The following is a 17,352-nucleotide window of genomic DNA, read 5'->3' as shown; positions in this document are numbered from 1 at the left end:
TAGATTTTAATAAGGCCTTCGACTCGGTGAATCACCGTTTCCTGTTTGAGGTACTGACAAAAATGGGATTCGTCCACAAAACTGTTAATGTTTTAAAAAACATTTCTACTGGTCTGCACGCTAAATTAGCCGTCAACTGTCAGCTGTCGCGGCAAATTCCAATAAACCGCGGCATTCCACAGGGAAGTCCCTTATCTATGTTTTTGTTTGTTGTGTCGTTAGAGCCCTTTTTACGAAGTGTTCATGAAAGGTTAAAGGGCATAACTATAACTGGTAGGAAAACTGTAGTGCGAGCCTATGCTGACGATGTTGGTGTCGTCATAAGAGGGCAAGATGATGTAATTCGACTAGGGGTAATTCTTCAAACTTACTGCCGCGCATCGGGTGCGACAAAGAACGAAAATAAAAGTAAAATCTTGGGAATGCGGGGTCTTGACCGGATACACATCGATTGGGCGAAGTCAGTTACCACCCACAAAACCCTGGGGACAATCCTGACGGCATGTCCCATGAGGATGACGGCCCTCAACTGGAAAGAGGTTTCCACAAAGATTCAAGGCGGCCTCATTGAGAACACACAACGACTTATGAACCAGGTTCAGAGGGTCAAGTTCATTAACTTATGCATTCTCTCAAAGGCATTCTATATGGCACAAGTTTTTCCCTTGCCGAAGTTGATAGCTCAGAAAATAATGTCGAGAGTGGCAAATTTCTTATGGAAGGGGGAAATCTACAGGGTTAACCTAAAAACTGCGACCTTACATCCTAGAAATGGAGGCCTCGGACTGGTGGACATACGTAATAAAGCTTCTGCGCTTTTCATAAAACGGTCTTTAAGCATATTTCACGCCAACCCAGGCAGTATTACTACACAATTGTTTCAATGTGTCCAACCAGAAAGCCTTCAGCCACCGGCAGACGTACAAAAGATTAATCCCCGACTGCGATACATTAGAATCTTGTACACAGAACTGAGCTATGTTAGCGAGAAACTCAGAACTTCACTGCACATTGCAGCCCGAGATATCATGGGAGAAAGACAACAATACGAAGGCAAAAATAAAATTGCCACGAAATATATGAATTACAACTGGGATGCAATTTGGGAGAATATTAGTTTTAACGGGCTCACTTCACATGTGGTAACGGCATGGTACAAAGCCGTCAATGATATTGTCAGCACCAACGAACGGCTTTATAAAATTGGGAAAGCTGAAACCCCCTTATGTCGGACATGTAAACTGGTTGACACCGTGATTCATAGATTCACGTGTGGTGGGAATTTCAACAACTGGATTTGGCTCAGGAAAAGTCTTGCACTACTGCAACGAACGTCACCCAATTCTATTACTCCTATGATGCTTCTCAGACCTGAAATTAAGTATTACCCCAAAACCAAAAATAATGCAATACACTGGTTAATGGGACAGTTTGTCCATTACATTCTCAATAAAATAGGTGGTGACGATGAAACGGAATTCAAGCTTTTTCTGAAAATGGAGTACAGTAAAGTTAAGCACTATGCAGACCACAGGAAAATGTATGGGAACATGTTGATCATTTTATTCGAAAGAATAGGTGTTGGTTAAAAAGCACAGTCCAACGATAAAGTTACTATTTTAGGGGTACTGCAGGTATGAAGTATGAGATCTATGTTCAAGATGAAGGAAATGCCTCTTCTTTTATCCATTTCTGTTATGTCGGTCCCCCCAATATGTGTCTCATAAATGCTGGAGGTATATTGAGGTAAAATAACATATTTCCTACTCGAATGACTGTTGAATGATCACTCGAATGACAGCCTTCCCATGAGATCTCCACCCAGACGTCGTACAAACAGTGATCCGCACCATAATAAAAAGAGCAGGCAAAGACCACACACGACTACAACCGCTTTTCTATAACATGTAAAATGTACTGAAGGAGCCATTCGGAGGGAGTAATGGCGGGGGCATCGTGGCCAGGCCTCGAGTTCTTTGACCCCTGCCCTCTTTGTCCCCGTCATGCGCCTACTGATGGCTTCCAAAAAGACACAAAAACAAAACAAGCGGTCTCTGGCAAAAAACGGGATAAAATTAAAAAAAAAAATTAAAAAAAAAATGTAGCTAGGATACCTGCCTTTCACCCAGGAGGCCCGGGTTCGATTCCCGGTACCGGTAAAAAAAAAAAAAAAAAAAAAAAGTTGGTAGAGCGGTGGACTGTAGTGGAAGATTCACAGTTATCCATAGGTCGCTGGTTCAAATCCGGCCCAGAGGAGTGTTTTTCTAATCTCAGGAGCAAAGAGGCTCCAGAGCATGCCCACTCGGTCAGAACCTCCCTATGTTTTAAACCTATTTTAAAGGAAATTCATTTGCTCAGCTTCTAGTAGCTAGTTGATAATCATGGGATTCTTAGCCTTCGTAGGATAATGATATTTCTTCGAATTATAGTAAAATTGCTTGCTCTTACAGGCATTACTCGTTTAATGTGCTATATAGGTCACATAGTCGCACCAATATTCAGCCGTTTCATAGACATCTCGTTTTTAATACAAACGTAGAAACTACACCCCTGAGCCTATCGCTGTTACTTCCTCGGCGAGAAACGCTTATTACAGAAAATTTAGACTAAACGAAGGTTCCACCGAGATTCGAACTCGGATCGCTGGATTCAGAGTCCAGAGTGCTAACCGTTACACCATGGAACCAGACAGGAAAATGGGACTCGTAAATACACTTAGCAGTGTTCTGACGTACTTCAGACACTTCCTACTTGCATTTTTTAACATAATTGACACGATCGAGCATTATAAAACTTAATCTGGGCAATGTTTGCACTTGCAGCCGATGACTGCATTTCCTGTGCGTCTATATGGCAGCGCTGAGTAGCAGTGTGTGGAAACGAAAGACAGGGACGGACGTAAAGCAATCAGTACGAATAAGAAAGTATGCAGAGCCTCTGGTAGCTCAGTTGGTAGAGCGGTGGACTGTAGTGGAAGATTCACAGTTATCCATAGGTCGCTGGTTCAAATCCGGCCCAGAGGACTGTTTTTCTAATCTCAGGAGCAAAGAGGCTCCAGAGCATGCCCACTCGGTCAGAACCTCCCTATGTTTTAAACCTATTTTAAAGGAAATTCATTTGCTCAGCTTCTAGTAGCTAGTTGATAATCATGGGATTCTTAGCCTTCGTAGGATAATGATATTTCTTCGAATTATAGTAAAATTGCTTGCTCTTACAGGCATTACTCGTTTAATGTGCTATATAGGTCACATAGTCGCACCAATATTCAGCCGTTTCATAGACATCTCGTTTTTAATACAAACGTAGAAACTACACCCCTGAGCCTATCGCTGTTACTTCCTCGGCGAGAAACGCTTATTACAGAAAATTTAGACTAAACGAAGGTTCCACCGAGATTCGAACTCGGATCGCTGGATTCAGAGTCCAGAGTGCTAACCGTTACACCATGGAACCAGACAGGAGAATGGGACTCGTAAATACACTTAGCAGTGTTCTGACGTACTTCAGACACTTCCTACTTGCATTTTTTAACATAATTGACACGATCGAGCATTATAAAACTTAATCTGGGCAATGTTTGCACTTGCAGCCGATGACTGCATTTCCTGTGCGTCTATATGGCAGCGCTGAGTAGCAGTGTGTGGAAACGAAAGACAGGGACGGACGTAAAGCAATCAGTACGAATAAGAAAGTATGCAGAGCCTCTGGTAGCTCAGTTGGTAGAGCGGTGGACTGTAGTGGAAGATTCACAGTTATCCATAGCTCGCTGGTTCAAATCCGGCCCAGAGGACTGTTTTTCTAATCTCAGGAGCAAAGAGGCTCCAGAGCATGCCCACTCGGTCAGAACCTCCCTATTTTTTAAACCTATTTTAAAGGAAATTCATTTGCTCAGCTTCTAGTAGCTAGTTGATAATCATGGGATTCTTAGCCTTCGTAGGATAATGATATTTCTTCGAATTATAGTAAAATTGCTTGCTCTTACAGGCATTACTCGTTTAATGTGCTATATAGGTCACATAGTCGCACCAATATTCAGCCGTTTCATAGACATCTCGTTTTTAATACAAACGTAGAAACTACACCCCTGAGCCTATCGCTGTTACTTCCTCGGCGAGAAACGCTTATTACAGAAAATTTAGACTAAACGAAGGTTCCACCGAGATTCGAACTCGGATCGCTGGATTCAGAGTCCAGAGTGCTAACCGTTACACCATGGAACCAGACAGGAGAATGGGACTCGTAAATACACTTAGCAGTGTTCTGACGTACTTCAGACACTTCCTACTTGCATTTTTTAACATAATTGACACGATCGAGCATTATAAAACTTAATCTGGGCAATGTTTGCACTTGCAGCCGATGACTGCATTTCCTGTGCGTCTATATGGCAGCGCTGAGTAGCAGTGTGTGGAAACGAAAGACAGGGACGGACGTAAAGCAATCAGTACGAATAAGAAAGTACGCAGAGCCTCTGGTAGCTCAGTTGGTAGAGCGGTGGACTGTAGTGGAAGATTCACAGTTATCCATAGGTCGCTGGTTCAAATCCGGCCCAGAGGACTGTTTTTCTAATCTCAGGAGCAAAGAGGCTCCAGAGCATGCCCACTCGGTCAGAACCTCCCTATGTTTTAAACCTATTTTAAAGGAAATTCATTTGCTCAGCTTCTAGTAGCTAGTTGATAATCATGGGATTCTTAGCCTTCGTAGGATAATGATATTTCTTCGAATTATAGTAAAATTGCTTGCTCTTACAGGCATTACTCGTTTAATGTGCTATATAGGTCACATAGTCGCACCAATATTCAGCCGTTTCATAGACATCTCGTTTTTAATACAAACGTAGAAACTACACCCCTGAGCCTATCGCTGTTACTTCCTCGGCGAGAAACGCTTATTACAGAAAATTTAGACTAAACGAAGGTTCCACCGAGATTCGAACTCGGATCGCTGGATTCAGAGTCCAGAGTGCTAACCGTTACACCATGGAACCAGACAGGAGAATGGGACTCGTAAATACACTTAGCAGTGTTCTGACGTACTTCAGACACTTCCTACTTGCATTTTTTAACATAATTGACACGATCGAGCATTATAAAACTTAATCTGGGCAATGTTTGCACTTGCAGCCGATGACTGCATTTCCTGTGTGTCTATATGGCAGCGCTGAGTAGCAGTGTGTGGAAACGAAAGACAGGGACGGACGTAAAGCAATCAGTACGAATAAGAAAGTATGCAGAGCCTCTGGTAGCTCAGTTGGTAGAGCGGTGGACTGTAGTGGAAGATTCACAGTTATCCATAGGTCGCTGGTTCAAATCCGGCCCAGAGGACTGTTTTTCTAATCTCAGGAGCAAAGAGGCTCCAGAGCATGCCCACTCGGTCAGAACCTCCCTATGTTTTAAACCTATTTTAAAGGAAATTCATTTGCTCAGCTTCTAGTAGCTAGTTGATAATCATGGGATTCTTAGCCTTCGTAGGATAATGATAGTTCTTCGAATTATAGTAAAATTGCTTGCTCTTACAGGCATTACTCGTTTAATGTGCTATATAGGTCACATAGTCGCACCAATATTCAGCCGTTTCATAGACATCTCGTTTTTAATACAAACGTAGAAACTACACCCCTGAGCCTATCGCTGTTACTTCCTCGGCGAGAAACGCTTATTACAGAAAATTTAGACTAAACGAAGGTTCCACCGAGATTCGAACTCGGATCGCTGGATTCAGAGTCCAGAGTGCTAACCGTTACACCATGGAACCAGACAGGAGAATGGGACTCGTAAATACACTTAGCAGTGTTCTGACGTACTTCAGACACTTCCTACTTGCATTTTTTAACATAATTGACACGATCGAGCATTATAAAACTTAATCTGGGCAATGTTTGCACTTGCAGCCGATGACTGCATTTCCTGTGCGTCTATATGGCAGCGCTGAGTAGCAGTGTGTGGAAACGAAAGACAGGGACGGACGTAAAGCAATCAGTACGAATAAGAAAGTATGCAGAGCCTCTGGTAGCTCAGTTGGTAGAGCGGTGGACTGTAGTGGAAGATTCACAGTTATCCATAGGTCGCTGGTTCAAATCCGGCCCAGAGGACTGTTTTTCTAATCTCAGGAGCAAAGAGGCTCCAGAGCATGCCCACTCGGTCAGAACCTCCCTATGTTTTAAACCTATTTTAAAGGAAATTCATTTGCTCAGCTTCTAGTAGCTAGTTGATAATCATGGGATTCTTAGCCTTCGTAGGATAATGATATTTCTTCGAATTATAGTAAAATTGCTTGCTCTTACAGGCATTACTCGTTTAATGTGCTATATAGGTCACATAGTCGCACCAATATTCAGCCGTTTCATAGACATCTCGTTTTTAATACAAACGTAGAAACTACACCCCTGAGCCTATCGCTGTTACTTCCTCGGCGAGAAACGCTTATTACAGAAAATTTAGACTAAACGAAGGTTCCACCGAGATTCGAACTCGGATCGCTGGATTCAGAGTCCAGAGTGCTAACCGTTACACCATGGAACCAGACATGAGAATGGGACTCGTAAATACACTTAGCAGTGTTCTGACGTACTTCAGACACTTCCTACTTGCATTTTTTAACATAATTGACACGATCGAGCATTATAAAACTTAATCTGGGCAATGTTTGCACTTGCAGCCGATGACTGCATTTCCTGTGCGTCTATATGGCAGCGCTGAGTAGCAGTGTGTGGAAACGAAAGACAGGGACGGACGTAAAGCAATCAGTACGAATAAGAAAGTATGCAGAGTCTCTGGTAGCTCAGTTGGTAGAGCGGTGGACTGTAGTGGAAGATTCACGGTTATCCATAGGTCGCTGGTTCAAATCCGGCCCAGAGGACTGTTTTTCTAATCTCAGGAGCAAAGAGGCTCCAGAGCATGCCCACTCGGTCAGAACCTCCCTATGTTTTAAACCTATTTTAAAGGAAATTCATTTGCTCAGCTTCTAGTAGCTAGTTGATAATCATGGGATTCTTAGCCTTCGTAGGATAATGATATTTCTTCGAATTATAGTAAAATTGCTTGTTCTTACAGGCATTACTCGTTTAATGTGCTATATAGGTCACATAGTCGCACCAATATTCAGCCGTTTCATAGACATCTCGTTTTTAATACAAACGTAGAAACTACACCCCTGAGCCTATCGCTGTTACTTCCTCGGCGAGAAACGCTTATTACAGAAAAATTTAGACTAAACGAAGGTTCCACCGAGATTCGAACTCGGATCGCTGGATTCAGAGTCCAGAGTGCTAACCGTTACACCATGGAACCAGACAGGAGAATGGGACTCGTAAATACACTTAGCAGTGTTCTGACGTACTTCAGACACTTCCTACTTGCATTTTTTAACATAATTGACACGATCGAGCATTATAAAACTTAATCTGGGCAATGTTTGCACTTGCAGCCGATGACTGCATTTCCTGTGCGTCTATATGGCAGCGCTGAGTAGCAGTGTGTGGAAACGAAAGACAGGGACGGACGTAAAGCAATCAGTACGAATAAGAAAGTATGCAGAGCCTCTGGTAGCTCAGTTGGTAGAGCGGTGGACTGTAGTGGAAGATTCACAGTTATCCATAGGTCGCTGGTTCAAATCCGGCCCAGAGGACTGTTTTTCTAATCTCAGGAGCAAAGAGGCTCCAGAGCATGCCCACTCGGTCAGAACCTCCCTATGTTTTAAACCTATTTTAAAGGAAATTCATTTGCTCAGCTTCTAGTAGCTAGTTGATAATCATGGGATTCTTAGCCTTCGTAGGATAATGATATTTCTTCGAATTATAGTAAAATTGCTTGCTCTTACAGGCATTACTCGTTTAATGTGCTATATAGGTCACATAGTCGCACCAATATTCAGCCGTTTCATAGACATCTCGTTTTTAATACAAACGTAGAAACTACACCCCTGAGCCTATCGCTGTTACTTCCTCGGCGAGAAACGCTTATTACAGAAAATTTAGACTAAACGAAGGTTCCACCGAGATTCGAACTCGGATCGCTGGATTCAGAGTCCAGAGTGCTAACCGTTACACCATGGAACCAGACAGGAGAATGGGACTCGTAAATACACTTAGCAGTGTTCTGACGTACTTCAGACACTTCCTACTTGCATTTTTTAACATAATTGACACGATCGAGCATTATAAAACTTAATCTGGGCAATGTTTGCACTTGCAGCCGATGACTGCATTTCCTGTGCGTCTATATGGCAGCGCTGAGTAGCAGTGTGTGGAAACGAAAGACAGGGACGGACGTAAAGCAATCAGTACGAATAAGAAAGTATGCAGAGCCTCTGGTAGCTCAGTTGGTAGAGCGGTGGACTGTAGTGGAAGATTCACAGTTATCCATAGGTCGCTGGTTCAAATCCGGCCCAGAGGACTGTTTTTCTAATCTCAGGAGCAAAGAGGCTCCAGAGCATGCCCACTCGGTCAGAACCTCCCTATGTTTTAAACCTATTTTAAAGGAAATTCATTTGCTCAGCTTCTAGTAGCTAGTTGATAATCATGGGATTCTTAGCCTTCGTAGGATAATGATATTTCTTCGAATTATAGTAAAATTGCTTGCTCTTACAGGCATTACTCGTTTAATGTGCTATATAGGTCACATAGTCGCACCAATATTCAGCCGTTTCATAGACATCTCGTTTTTAATACAAACGTAGAAACTACACCCCTGAGCCTATCGCTGTTACTTCCTCGGCGAGAAACGCTTATTACAGAAAAATTTAGACTAAACGAAGGTTCCACCGAGATTCGAACTCGGATCGCTGGATTCAGAGTCCAGAGTGCTAACCGTTACACCATGGAACCAGACAGGAGAATGGGACTCGTAAATACACTTAGCAGTGTTCTGACGTACTTCAGACACTTCCTACTTGCATTTTTTAACATAATTGACACGATCGAGCATTATAAAACTTAATCTGGGCAATGTTTGCACTTGCAGCCGATGACTGCATTTCCTGTGCGTCTATATGGCAGCGCTGAGTAGCAGTGTGTGGAAACGAAAGACAGGGACGGACGTAAAGCAATCAGTACGAATAAGAAAGTATGCAGAGCCTCTGGTAGCTCAGTTGGTAGAGCGGTGGACTGTAGTGGAAGATTCACAGTTATCCATAGGTCGCTGGTTCAAATCCGGCCCAGAGGACTGTTTTTCTAATCTCAGGAGCAAAGAGGCTCCAGAGCATGCCCACTCGGTCAGAACCTCCCTATGTTTTAAACCTATTTTAAAGGAAATTCATTTGCTCAGCTTCTAGTAGCTAGTTGATAATCATGGGATTCTTAGCCTTCGTAGGATAATGATATTTCTTCGAATTATAGTAAAATTGCTTGCTCTTACAGGCATTACTCGTTTAATGTGCTATATAGGTCACATAGTCGCACCAATATTCAGCCGTTTCATAGACATCTCGTTTTTAATACAAACGTAGAAACTACACCCCTGAGCCTATCGCTGTTACTTCCTCGGCGAGAAACGCTTATTACAGAAAAATTTAGACTAAACGAAGGTTCCACCGAGATTCGAACTCGGATCGCTGGATTCAGAGTCCAGAGTGCTAACCGTTACACCATGGAACCAGACAGGAGAATGGGACTCGTAAATACACTTAGCAGTGTTCTGACGTACTTCAGACACTTCCTACTTGCATTTTTTAACATAATTGACACGATCGAGCATTATAAAACTTAATCTGGGCAATGTTTGCACTTGCAGCCGATGACTGCATTTCCTGTGCGTCTATATGGCAGCGCTGAGTAGCAGTGTGTGGAAACGAAAGACAGGGACGGACGTAAAGCAATCAGTACGAATAAGAAAGTATGCAGAGCCTCTGGTAGCTCAGTTGGTAGAGCGGTGGACTGTAGTGGAAGATTCACAGTTATCCATAGGTCGCTGGTTCAAATCCGGCCCAGAGGACTGTTTTTCTAATCTCAGGAGCAAAGAGGCTCCAGAGCATGCCCACTCGGTCAGAACCTCCCTATGTTTTAAACCTATTTTAAAGGAAATTCATTTGCTCAGCTTCTAGTAGCTAGTTGATAATCATGGGATTCTTAGCCTTCGTAGGATAATGATATTTCTTCGAATTATAGTAAAATTGCTTGCTCTTACAGGCATTACTCGTTTAATGTGCTATATAGGTCACATAGTCGCACCAATATTCAGCCGTTTCATAGACATCTCGTTTTTAATACAAACGTAGAAACTACACCCCTGAGCCTATCGCTGTTACTTCCTCGGCGAGAAACGCTTATTACAGAAAATTTAGACTAAACGAAGGTTCCACCGAGATTCGAACTCGGATCGCTGGATTCAGAGTCCAGAGTGCTAACCGTTACACCATGGAACCAGACAGGAGAATGGGACTCGTAAATACACTTAGCAGTGTTCTGACGTACTTCAGACACTTCCTACTTGCATTTTTTAACATAATTGACACGATCGAGCATTATAAAACTTAATCTGGGCAATGTTTGCACTTGCAGCCGATGACTGCATTTCCTGTGCGTCTATATGGCAGCGCTGAGTAGCAGTGTGTGGAAACGAAAGACAGGGACGGACGTAAAGCAATCAGTACGAATAAGAAAGTATGCAGAGCCTCTGGTAGCTCAGTTGGTAGAGCGGTGGACTGTAGTGGAAGATTCACAGTTATCCATAGGTCGCTGGTTCAAATCCGGCCCAGAGGACTGTTTTTCTAATCTCAGGAGCAAAGAGGCTCCAGAGCATGCCCACTCGGTCAGAACCTCCCTATGTTTTAAACCTATTTTAAAGGAAATTCATTTGCTCAGCTTCTAGTAGCTAGTTGATAATCATGGGATTCTTAGCCTTCGTAGGATAATGATATTTCTTCGAATTATAGTAAAATTGCTTGCTCTTACAGGCATTACTCGTTTAATGTGCTATATAGGTCACATAGTCGCACCAATATTCAGCCGTTTCATAGACATCTCGTTTTTAATACAAACGTAGAAACTACACCCCTGAGCCTATCGCTGTTACTTCCTCGGCGAGAAACGCTTATTACAGAAAAATTTAGACTAAACGAAGGTTCCACCGAGATTCGAACTCGGATCGCTGGATTCAGAGTCCAGAGTGCTAACCGTTACACCATGGAACCAGACAGGAGAATGGGACTCGTAAATACACTTAGCAGTGTTCTGACGTACTTCAGACACTTCCTACTTGCATTTTTTAACATAATTGACACGATCGAGCATTATAAAACTTAATCTGGGCAATGTTTGCACTTGCAGCCGATGACTGCATTTCCTGTGCGTCTATATGGCAGCGCTGAGTAGCAGTGTGTGGAAACGAAAGACAGGGACGGACGTAAAGCAATCAGTACGAATAAGAAAGTATGCAGAGCCTCTGGTAGCTCAGTTGGTAGAGCGGTGGACTGTAGTGGAAGATTCACAGTTATCCATAGGTCGCTGGTTCAAATCCGGCCCAGAGGACTGTTTTTCTAATCTCAGGAGCAAAGAGGCTCCAGAGCATGCCCACTCGGTCAGAACCTCCCTATGTTTTAAACCTATTTTAAAGGAAATTCATTTGCTCAGCTTCTAGTAGCTAGTTGATAATCATGGGATTCTTAGCCTTCGTAGGATAATGATATTTCTTCGAATTATAGTAAAATTGCTTGCTCTTACAGGCATTACTCGTTTAATGTGCTATATAGGTCACATAGTCGCACCAATATTCAGCCGTTTCATAGACATCTCGTTTTTAATACAAACGTAGAAACTACACCCCTGAGCCTATCGCTGTTACTTCCTCGGCGAGAAACGCTTATTACAGAAAATTTAGACTAAACGAAGGTTCCACCGAGATTCGAACTCGGATCGCTGGATTCAGAGTCCAGAGTGCTAACCGTTACACCATGGAACCAGACAGGAGAATGGGACTCGTAAATACACTTAGCAGTGTTCTGACGTACTTCAGACACTTCCTACTTGCATTTTTTAACATAATTGACACGATCGAGCATTATAAAACTTAATCTGGGCAATGTTTGCACTTGCAGCCGATGACTGCATTTCCTGTGCGTCTATATGGCAGCGCTGAGTAGCAGTGTGTGGAAACGAAAGACAGGGACGGACGTAAAGCAATCAGTACGAATAAGAAAGTATGCAGAGCCTCTGGTAGCTCAGTTGGTAGAGCGGTGGACTGTAGTGGAAGATTCACAGTTATCCATAGGTCGCTGGTTCAAATCCGGCCCAGAGGACTGTTTTTCTAATCTCAGGAGCAAAGAGGCTCCAGAGCATGCCCACTCGGTCAGAACCTCCCTATGTTTTAAACCTATTTTAAAGGAAATTCATTTGCTCAGCTTCTAGTAGCTAGTTGATAATCATGGGATTCTTAGCCTTCGTAGGATAATGATATTTCTTCGAATTATAGTAAAATTGCTTGTTCTTACAGGCATTACTCGTTTAATGTGCTATATAGGTCACATAGTCGCACCAATATTCAGCCGTTTCATAGACATCTCGTTTTTAATACAAACGTAGAAACTACACCCCTGAGCCTATCGCTGTTACTTCCTCGGCGAGAAACGCTTATTACAGAAAATTTAGACTAAACGAAGGTTCCACCGAGATTCGAACTCGGATCGCTGGATTCAGAGTCCAGAGTGCTAACCGTTACACCATGGAACCAGACAGGAGAATGGGACTCGTAAATACACTTAGCAGTGTTCTGACGTACTTCAGACACTTCCTACTTGCATTTTTTAACATAATTGACACGATCGAGCATTATAAAACTTAATCTGGGCAATGTTTGCACTTGCAGCCGATGACTGCATTTCCTGTGCGTCTATATGGCAGCGCTGAGTAGCAGTGTGTGGAAACGAAAGACAGGGACGGACGTAAAGCAATCAGTACGAATAAGAAAGTATGCAGAGCCTCTGGTAGCTCAGTTGGGCAGTCAGCCGGCAGCGGCCGTGGCGGTCGGACGCAGGTTGTTTACGCTCTCGCCTGTGGCGGTCGCGTGCGGTTTGGTAAGTGTGCGCTTTGCTGCGTTGTTGTAGTGTGGAGTGATGAATTGCCATCGATTATAATGGATCAACTTATACGGAAAGACACATTGAAATTGAGTTTTGACCCGCACTATGCACGACCGAAGTCCTTTGAAGTTGAGTTATTTATTAGAGACGTTATGAAAATCACTATTGATGATATGGTTGGCATTCACCTTTCTATCGTCAGCAGTACGGTCTACCTAAAATTGTTGCGACCCGAGAAATGCGAGCAGGTCGTTCAATCTTGTGGAGGAGTTTTAAAGTTTAACCATTCTGACGGCAATGTTGGTGATGTCAGAGTTTCGCTTGCCGGTCTTGGAGTCAGAACTGTTCGAATATTCGAATTACCCTTTGAAATATCCGCTGATCAAATTAATGCCAAATTGAGGGAATATGGAACGGTCATCAGCAATACGGCAGAAAAGTGGTCGAATATGCACATTTTCCCGGTGTTAAACGGTGTCCGGCAGGTGAAGATTGATATGTTGAAGCACATTCCGTCCTACGTCACTGTGTGTGGCTACAGAGCCATTGTGATTTATGATGGGCAGCCGAGAACCTGTGCGGGCTGTGGTTCCACCGAACATATCCGTGCTCAATGTGTCCAACGGCGCGTGGCGCAAATACCGGCCGGTGAGCGTGAGCAGCAGGGCCCGACGTCTACGTTGCCTATATCATACGTCGCCGCTGCCCGGGCTAACGTTACCTCGGACCCTAGTTTCGATGTTTCGCTAGAGAGTCTGCGCGATGTGCAGGAAGGCGTCACGCCGATGGATACGAACGACGTCCCAACTGTTCCTTCTTCACACACCTCGAAGGGGGGCGATACTCACTCGGAGCAGGGGCACCAACCGGACACCGAAAGTATTCCGGCGGGCGTTCCGGCTCGAGACGACAAGTCCGACGTGGACCGGGTGGAGTCGAACGAGCTGGCTGGCCACCAGCCCCCGCGGTCTCCCAAATCACAGAAGAAACGCCGGCTAGCACATCAAGGGGCAGAAGCAAAGGCGCCAATACTGCGTGAAAAAGCGAACCACGTACGACAGAAACTGACTGAAGTGACTGAACCACCGTCGTCGGCAACCAGCAAAACGACAAAAAAATCCCGGACGGACGAATCGGACACTGATCACGGACGATTACCCTCCGGCGACCCTGCGATAACAGATGCAATGGATCAGACCCCTGTATCTGACGTATCCAAGCTCTCGGATTGCGGTTTGCCAGCGGACAGGTTCGTGTGTGATTGGTCGGATGACGTGGAAGAGGGTGGTCGGGAAGATGATTTCGTAAAGGATCGGCGACGTACAGATAGTCCGTTATCGGAAGCTCAAGCTGATGTGTCCCACCAGCAACAAACGGCTACCGCCGGCGTCGGCGCAGTGGCTAATGACGTAGACTTCTTTTAGAGGATGTTCGCCATTAACATCCATCCTCGGCTTATTGTCACCTAGATCTCTGTTCTCATGCCGTCCTTGCAAGCTTACCGAATTGCGACATTGCACATCAATAAGATCAGTAGCCCACTAAACTTAACAAATCTTCAAGACTTTCTCTATGCTGCTGATATTGATCTCATCATGCTGCAGGAAGTGACCAATATTAACCTTGACCGTATCACAGGCTACAATGCCGTCGTTAATCCTGGACATGGCTCTGATCCAGGGACGGCGATCATGGCTAAGGAAGGGATAGTGATGTCACATGTCGAGCGCCTGGCGTCTGGCAGAGGTATAGCGACTACTATCGATACTACTAGATTTATCAATCTCTACGCCCCATCCGGCTCTGGGAGACGCCGACAGAGAGCAGAGTTTTTTAAAGATGACATTGTGCCACTTTTTACACCACCTTCGGAACAACTTATATTCGCTGGTGACTTTAACTGTGTCCTCAGTCCCAAAGACCAGACGCCGCACTTCAATCCGTCCGCCGAGCTTCGCAATCTCATTGACGAGTTGAATTTAATAGACACGTGGGAGCTTCGACACGGTGACAGGCCCGGATTCACTTACGTTACTGGCCACTCAGCTAGCCGCATCGATAGAATCTACGCATTATCAAGTATGAGGGAACATGTTTTGCAGGCTGAGCTATGGCCGACTGTCTTCACAGATCATGTGGCATATATATGTACCGTCAATTTAGCCAAACAAGGGACGTACAGGGCAAGGGGACCCTGGAAACTAAATGTAGCGTGTTTACCAGAACCCGGGTGTCACACAGTCTTCCGCAATACGTGGGCAGCCTGCGAACGAAAGTTTCCCGCGTATGATTCTGCCATTACGTGGTGGGTAAAATGTGCGAAACCCGCCTTAACAAAAGCGATGAAGAATTATTCCCGAGATCGATGTGCCTGGCAGAAGCAAACCCTGGAATTTTACTTTCAGTGTTTGAGAGATTTATATCGAGAAGATGCAACAGTAATAGCAAATCGTATGCATATTAAAAGAATACAGGCTACGATTCTAACCCTTAAACGGAAGCAATTGGAAGGCTGTAAAGTCAGGACGCGTCTGCAAAACGCTGTACAGGACGAAACGACATCAATGTACCATGTTATTCGCGAACAGAAAAGGGGGCGCAGAAAGATATTGACAGAACTGCACACTGCAGATGGTCGATTCCTAAACCACCAGCGCGACATACGAGACGAGATTTACAACCATTTCACAGCACAGTTCACGGAACACCCAGTGGATATGGCGGCGCAGCACGTCCTTCTGGCACGCCGTTTTGCGACATTGACCACGGTAGAAGCAGACGGCCTCGCTGCGGTCATAACTGAACATGAAGTAGAGGACGCCATTCGAGGGAGCCCACAGAATAAATCGCCTGGCCCCGACGGATTACCGGCTGAGTTTTATCGAACCTTTCGTCACCATTTAGTTCCAAAGTTGACCTTGGTCTGTAATGATATCTTAAAGGCTGGAAGTGATATCTTAAGGGAATTCTGTGAAGGCATAGTGGTATTGGTACCCAAAACCCCAGCGGGAAAGACAGTCGACAATCTCCGACCGCTTACGTTACTTAATACCGATTATAAGATATTCGCGCGGGTCATGATGCAGCGATTCAGTACGGTACTTAGTACTGTCACGGGGGCCTACCAGACGAGCGTTGGGAACTCTAGAAACATACAGCAGACGTTAAGTGCATATAGAGATATCATAGCTACAGCCGCCGCTTGCGACATGCGATGCGCTCTAGTCTCGTTAGATTTTGAGAAAGCATTCGATAAAATCAGTCACTCATATCTTCTGTGCGCGATGGCAGCAATGAACTTTCCACGGAAAGTTATTGACGCTGTTACACTCCTGCTGCGAAACGGTACGTCCAAGATCTGTCTCAACGGACAACTCAGTAAACCTATTAATATCGCTCGGTCGGTACGACAAGGTTGCCCGATGTCAATGGCCTTGTTTGCAGTTGCTCTTGAACCCTTACTGTTCTCCCTGGCGCAAGACCTTCCGGGAATACGCATACATGGCCAGAAGATCGTATGCCAGGCATTTGCGGATGACGTCAGTTTCGTGGTGACGAAAGATGAAGATTTGGAACGCGCGTTTCAGCTGATATCCACTTATGCAGCCGCATCAGGAGCGAAAGTCAACTGTAAAAAGTCTGGCATTATGGAACTTGGTAGAGGACTCGAACTTGGCAATAGCCAATCACTAAAAAGAATGACAACATTTAAATGTCTCGGCATTGAATACACGCGCACCATCCGCTGCACGTCTGCTCTTACTTATCGAAAATTATTGGCACAAATTCGGGCCGGCATACGGCAACATCATTTGCGAAATCTCAACGCCATACAAAGAGTGTTTTTAGTCAATACTTACATTGTTTCTAAAGTGAATTATGTCGCACAAATCCTACCAATACCAAAAGTCATCGCACAACGAATGCTTGCAGCGCTCGGACACTTTGTCAGTAGGGGACACATTTTCAAAGTCCCATTTGCGACTTTGACGCTCCCCTTGGGAAAGGGCGGCCTAAATCTGACAGATGTTTACCACAAAGCGAAAGCATTATATATCAGCAACATGTATAAACAATGGCAACGATCACCAAATTCCTTAACGGCCCACCTTCTCAATGAAATTGCACCTGCCAGCATGACGCCTCCGGTAAACGTAAGTCACATCCCGACTGCATTTAGCCACTTTAGTACTTTTTTCCTCGAATACAGCTATATTCAAAGCAACATACCTGAGAATGATCTTTACCGGGTCAAAGCACTTTACAGCTGCCTGACGGACAGTAAGCCGCGCAACAGAATAGAAGTGAAGTATAGAGACTGCAACTGGCCCAAGATCTGGG

General features: G+C 44.5%; 27 non-coding genes across 27 annotated transcripts; 13 read left to right on the top strand and 14 right to left on the bottom strand.

Moving 5' to 3' along the window:
* Nucleotides 1-2,614: 2,614 nt before the first annotated feature.
* On the bottom strand, nt 2,615-2,686 carry Trnaq-cug. Its single transcript has one exon. It is a non-coding gene; the product is annotated as a tRNA-Gln (tRNA).
* A 248-nt stretch (nt 2,687-2,934) lies between these two features.
* On the top strand, nt 2,935-3,023 carry Trnay-gua. The gene is given in 2 exon segments: nt 2,935-2,971; nt 2,988-3,023. It is a non-coding gene; the product is annotated as a tRNA-Tyr (tRNA).
* A 358-nt stretch (nt 3,024-3,381) lies between these two features.
* Nucleotides 3,382-3,453, bottom strand: Trnaq-cug. The gene has a single exon. It is a non-coding gene; the product is annotated as a tRNA-Gln (tRNA).
* Nucleotides 3,454-3,701: 248 nt separating this feature from the next.
* Trnay-gua lies at nt 3,702-3,790 on the top strand. The gene is given in 2 exon segments: nt 3,702-3,738; nt 3,755-3,790. It is a non-coding gene; the product is annotated as a tRNA-Tyr (tRNA).
* Nucleotides 3,791-4,148: 358 nt separating this feature from the next.
* Trnaq-cug lies at nt 4,149-4,220 on the bottom strand. Its single transcript has one exon. It is a non-coding gene; the product is annotated as a tRNA-Gln (tRNA).
* Nucleotides 4,221-4,468: 248 nt separating this feature from the next.
* Nucleotides 4,469-4,557, top strand: Trnay-gua. The gene is given in 2 exon segments: nt 4,469-4,505; nt 4,522-4,557. It is a non-coding gene; the product is annotated as a tRNA-Tyr (tRNA).
* A 358-nt stretch (nt 4,558-4,915) lies between these two features.
* On the bottom strand, nt 4,916-4,987 carry Trnaq-cug. The gene has a single exon. It is a non-coding gene; the product is annotated as a tRNA-Gln (tRNA).
* Nucleotides 4,988-5,235: 248 nt separating this feature from the next.
* On the top strand, nt 5,236-5,324 carry Trnay-gua. Its single transcript is given in 2 exon segments — nt 5,236-5,272; nt 5,289-5,324. It is a non-coding gene; the product is annotated as a tRNA-Tyr (tRNA).
* A 358-nt stretch (nt 5,325-5,682) lies between these two features.
* Trnaq-cug lies at nt 5,683-5,754 on the bottom strand. Its single transcript has one exon. It is a non-coding gene; the product is annotated as a tRNA-Gln (tRNA).
* A 248-nt stretch (nt 5,755-6,002) lies between these two features.
* Trnay-gua lies at nt 6,003-6,091 on the top strand. The gene is given in 2 exon segments: nt 6,003-6,039; nt 6,056-6,091. It is a non-coding gene; the product is annotated as a tRNA-Tyr (tRNA).
* A 358-nt stretch (nt 6,092-6,449) lies between these two features.
* Nucleotides 6,450-6,521, bottom strand: Trnaq-cug. The gene has a single exon. It is a non-coding gene; the product is annotated as a tRNA-Gln (tRNA).
* Nucleotides 6,522-6,769: 248 nt separating this feature from the next.
* Nucleotides 6,770-6,858, top strand: Trnay-gua. The gene is given in 2 exon segments: nt 6,770-6,806; nt 6,823-6,858. It is a non-coding gene; the product is annotated as a tRNA-Tyr (tRNA).
* A 359-nt stretch (nt 6,859-7,217) lies between these two features.
* On the bottom strand, nt 7,218-7,289 carry Trnaq-cug. Its single transcript has one exon. It is a non-coding gene; the product is annotated as a tRNA-Gln (tRNA).
* Nucleotides 7,290-7,537: 248 nt separating this feature from the next.
* Trnay-gua lies at nt 7,538-7,626 on the top strand. Its single transcript is given in 2 exon segments — nt 7,538-7,574; nt 7,591-7,626. It is a non-coding gene; the product is annotated as a tRNA-Tyr (tRNA).
* A 358-nt stretch (nt 7,627-7,984) lies between these two features.
* On the bottom strand, nt 7,985-8,056 carry Trnaq-cug. Its single transcript has one exon. It is a non-coding gene; the product is annotated as a tRNA-Gln (tRNA).
* A 248-nt stretch (nt 8,057-8,304) lies between these two features.
* On the top strand, nt 8,305-8,393 carry Trnay-gua. Its single transcript is given in 2 exon segments — nt 8,305-8,341; nt 8,358-8,393. It is a non-coding gene; the product is annotated as a tRNA-Tyr (tRNA).
* Nucleotides 8,394-8,752: 359 nt separating this feature from the next.
* On the bottom strand, nt 8,753-8,824 carry Trnaq-cug. The gene has a single exon. It is a non-coding gene; the product is annotated as a tRNA-Gln (tRNA).
* A 248-nt stretch (nt 8,825-9,072) lies between these two features.
* On the top strand, nt 9,073-9,161 carry Trnay-gua. The gene is given in 2 exon segments: nt 9,073-9,109; nt 9,126-9,161. It is a non-coding gene; the product is annotated as a tRNA-Tyr (tRNA).
* A 359-nt stretch (nt 9,162-9,520) lies between these two features.
* Nucleotides 9,521-9,592, bottom strand: Trnaq-cug. Its single transcript has one exon. It is a non-coding gene; the product is annotated as a tRNA-Gln (tRNA).
* A 248-nt stretch (nt 9,593-9,840) lies between these two features.
* Nucleotides 9,841-9,929, top strand: Trnay-gua. Its single transcript is given in 2 exon segments — nt 9,841-9,877; nt 9,894-9,929. It is a non-coding gene; the product is annotated as a tRNA-Tyr (tRNA).
* A 358-nt stretch (nt 9,930-10,287) lies between these two features.
* Nucleotides 10,288-10,359, bottom strand: Trnaq-cug. The gene has a single exon. It is a non-coding gene; the product is annotated as a tRNA-Gln (tRNA).
* Nucleotides 10,360-10,607: 248 nt separating this feature from the next.
* On the top strand, nt 10,608-10,696 carry Trnay-gua. Its single transcript is given in 2 exon segments — nt 10,608-10,644; nt 10,661-10,696. It is a non-coding gene; the product is annotated as a tRNA-Tyr (tRNA).
* Nucleotides 10,697-11,055: 359 nt separating this feature from the next.
* Nucleotides 11,056-11,127, bottom strand: Trnaq-cug. Its single transcript has one exon. It is a non-coding gene; the product is annotated as a tRNA-Gln (tRNA).
* A 248-nt stretch (nt 11,128-11,375) lies between these two features.
* Trnay-gua lies at nt 11,376-11,464 on the top strand. Its single transcript is given in 2 exon segments — nt 11,376-11,412; nt 11,429-11,464. It is a non-coding gene; the product is annotated as a tRNA-Tyr (tRNA).
* A 358-nt stretch (nt 11,465-11,822) lies between these two features.
* Trnaq-cug lies at nt 11,823-11,894 on the bottom strand. Its single transcript has one exon. It is a non-coding gene; the product is annotated as a tRNA-Gln (tRNA).
* Nucleotides 11,895-12,142: 248 nt separating this feature from the next.
* On the top strand, nt 12,143-12,231 carry Trnay-gua. The gene is given in 2 exon segments: nt 12,143-12,179; nt 12,196-12,231. It is a non-coding gene; the product is annotated as a tRNA-Tyr (tRNA).
* Nucleotides 12,232-12,589: 358 nt separating this feature from the next.
* On the bottom strand, nt 12,590-12,661 carry Trnaq-cug. The gene has a single exon. It is a non-coding gene; the product is annotated as a tRNA-Gln (tRNA).
* Between the last annotated feature and the right edge of the window lie 4,691 nt (nt 12,662-17,352).

This window comes from Schistocerca americana, chromosome 2 (assembly GCF_021461395.2).
Source record: "Schistocerca americana isolate TAMUIC-IGC-003095 chromosome 2, iqSchAmer2.1, whole genome shotgun sequence".
NCBI classification, from domain to species: Eukaryota; Metazoa; Arthropoda; class Insecta; order Orthoptera; family Acrididae; genus Schistocerca; species Schistocerca americana.
This window is presented reverse-complemented; position numbering and strand designations above follow the sequence as displayed.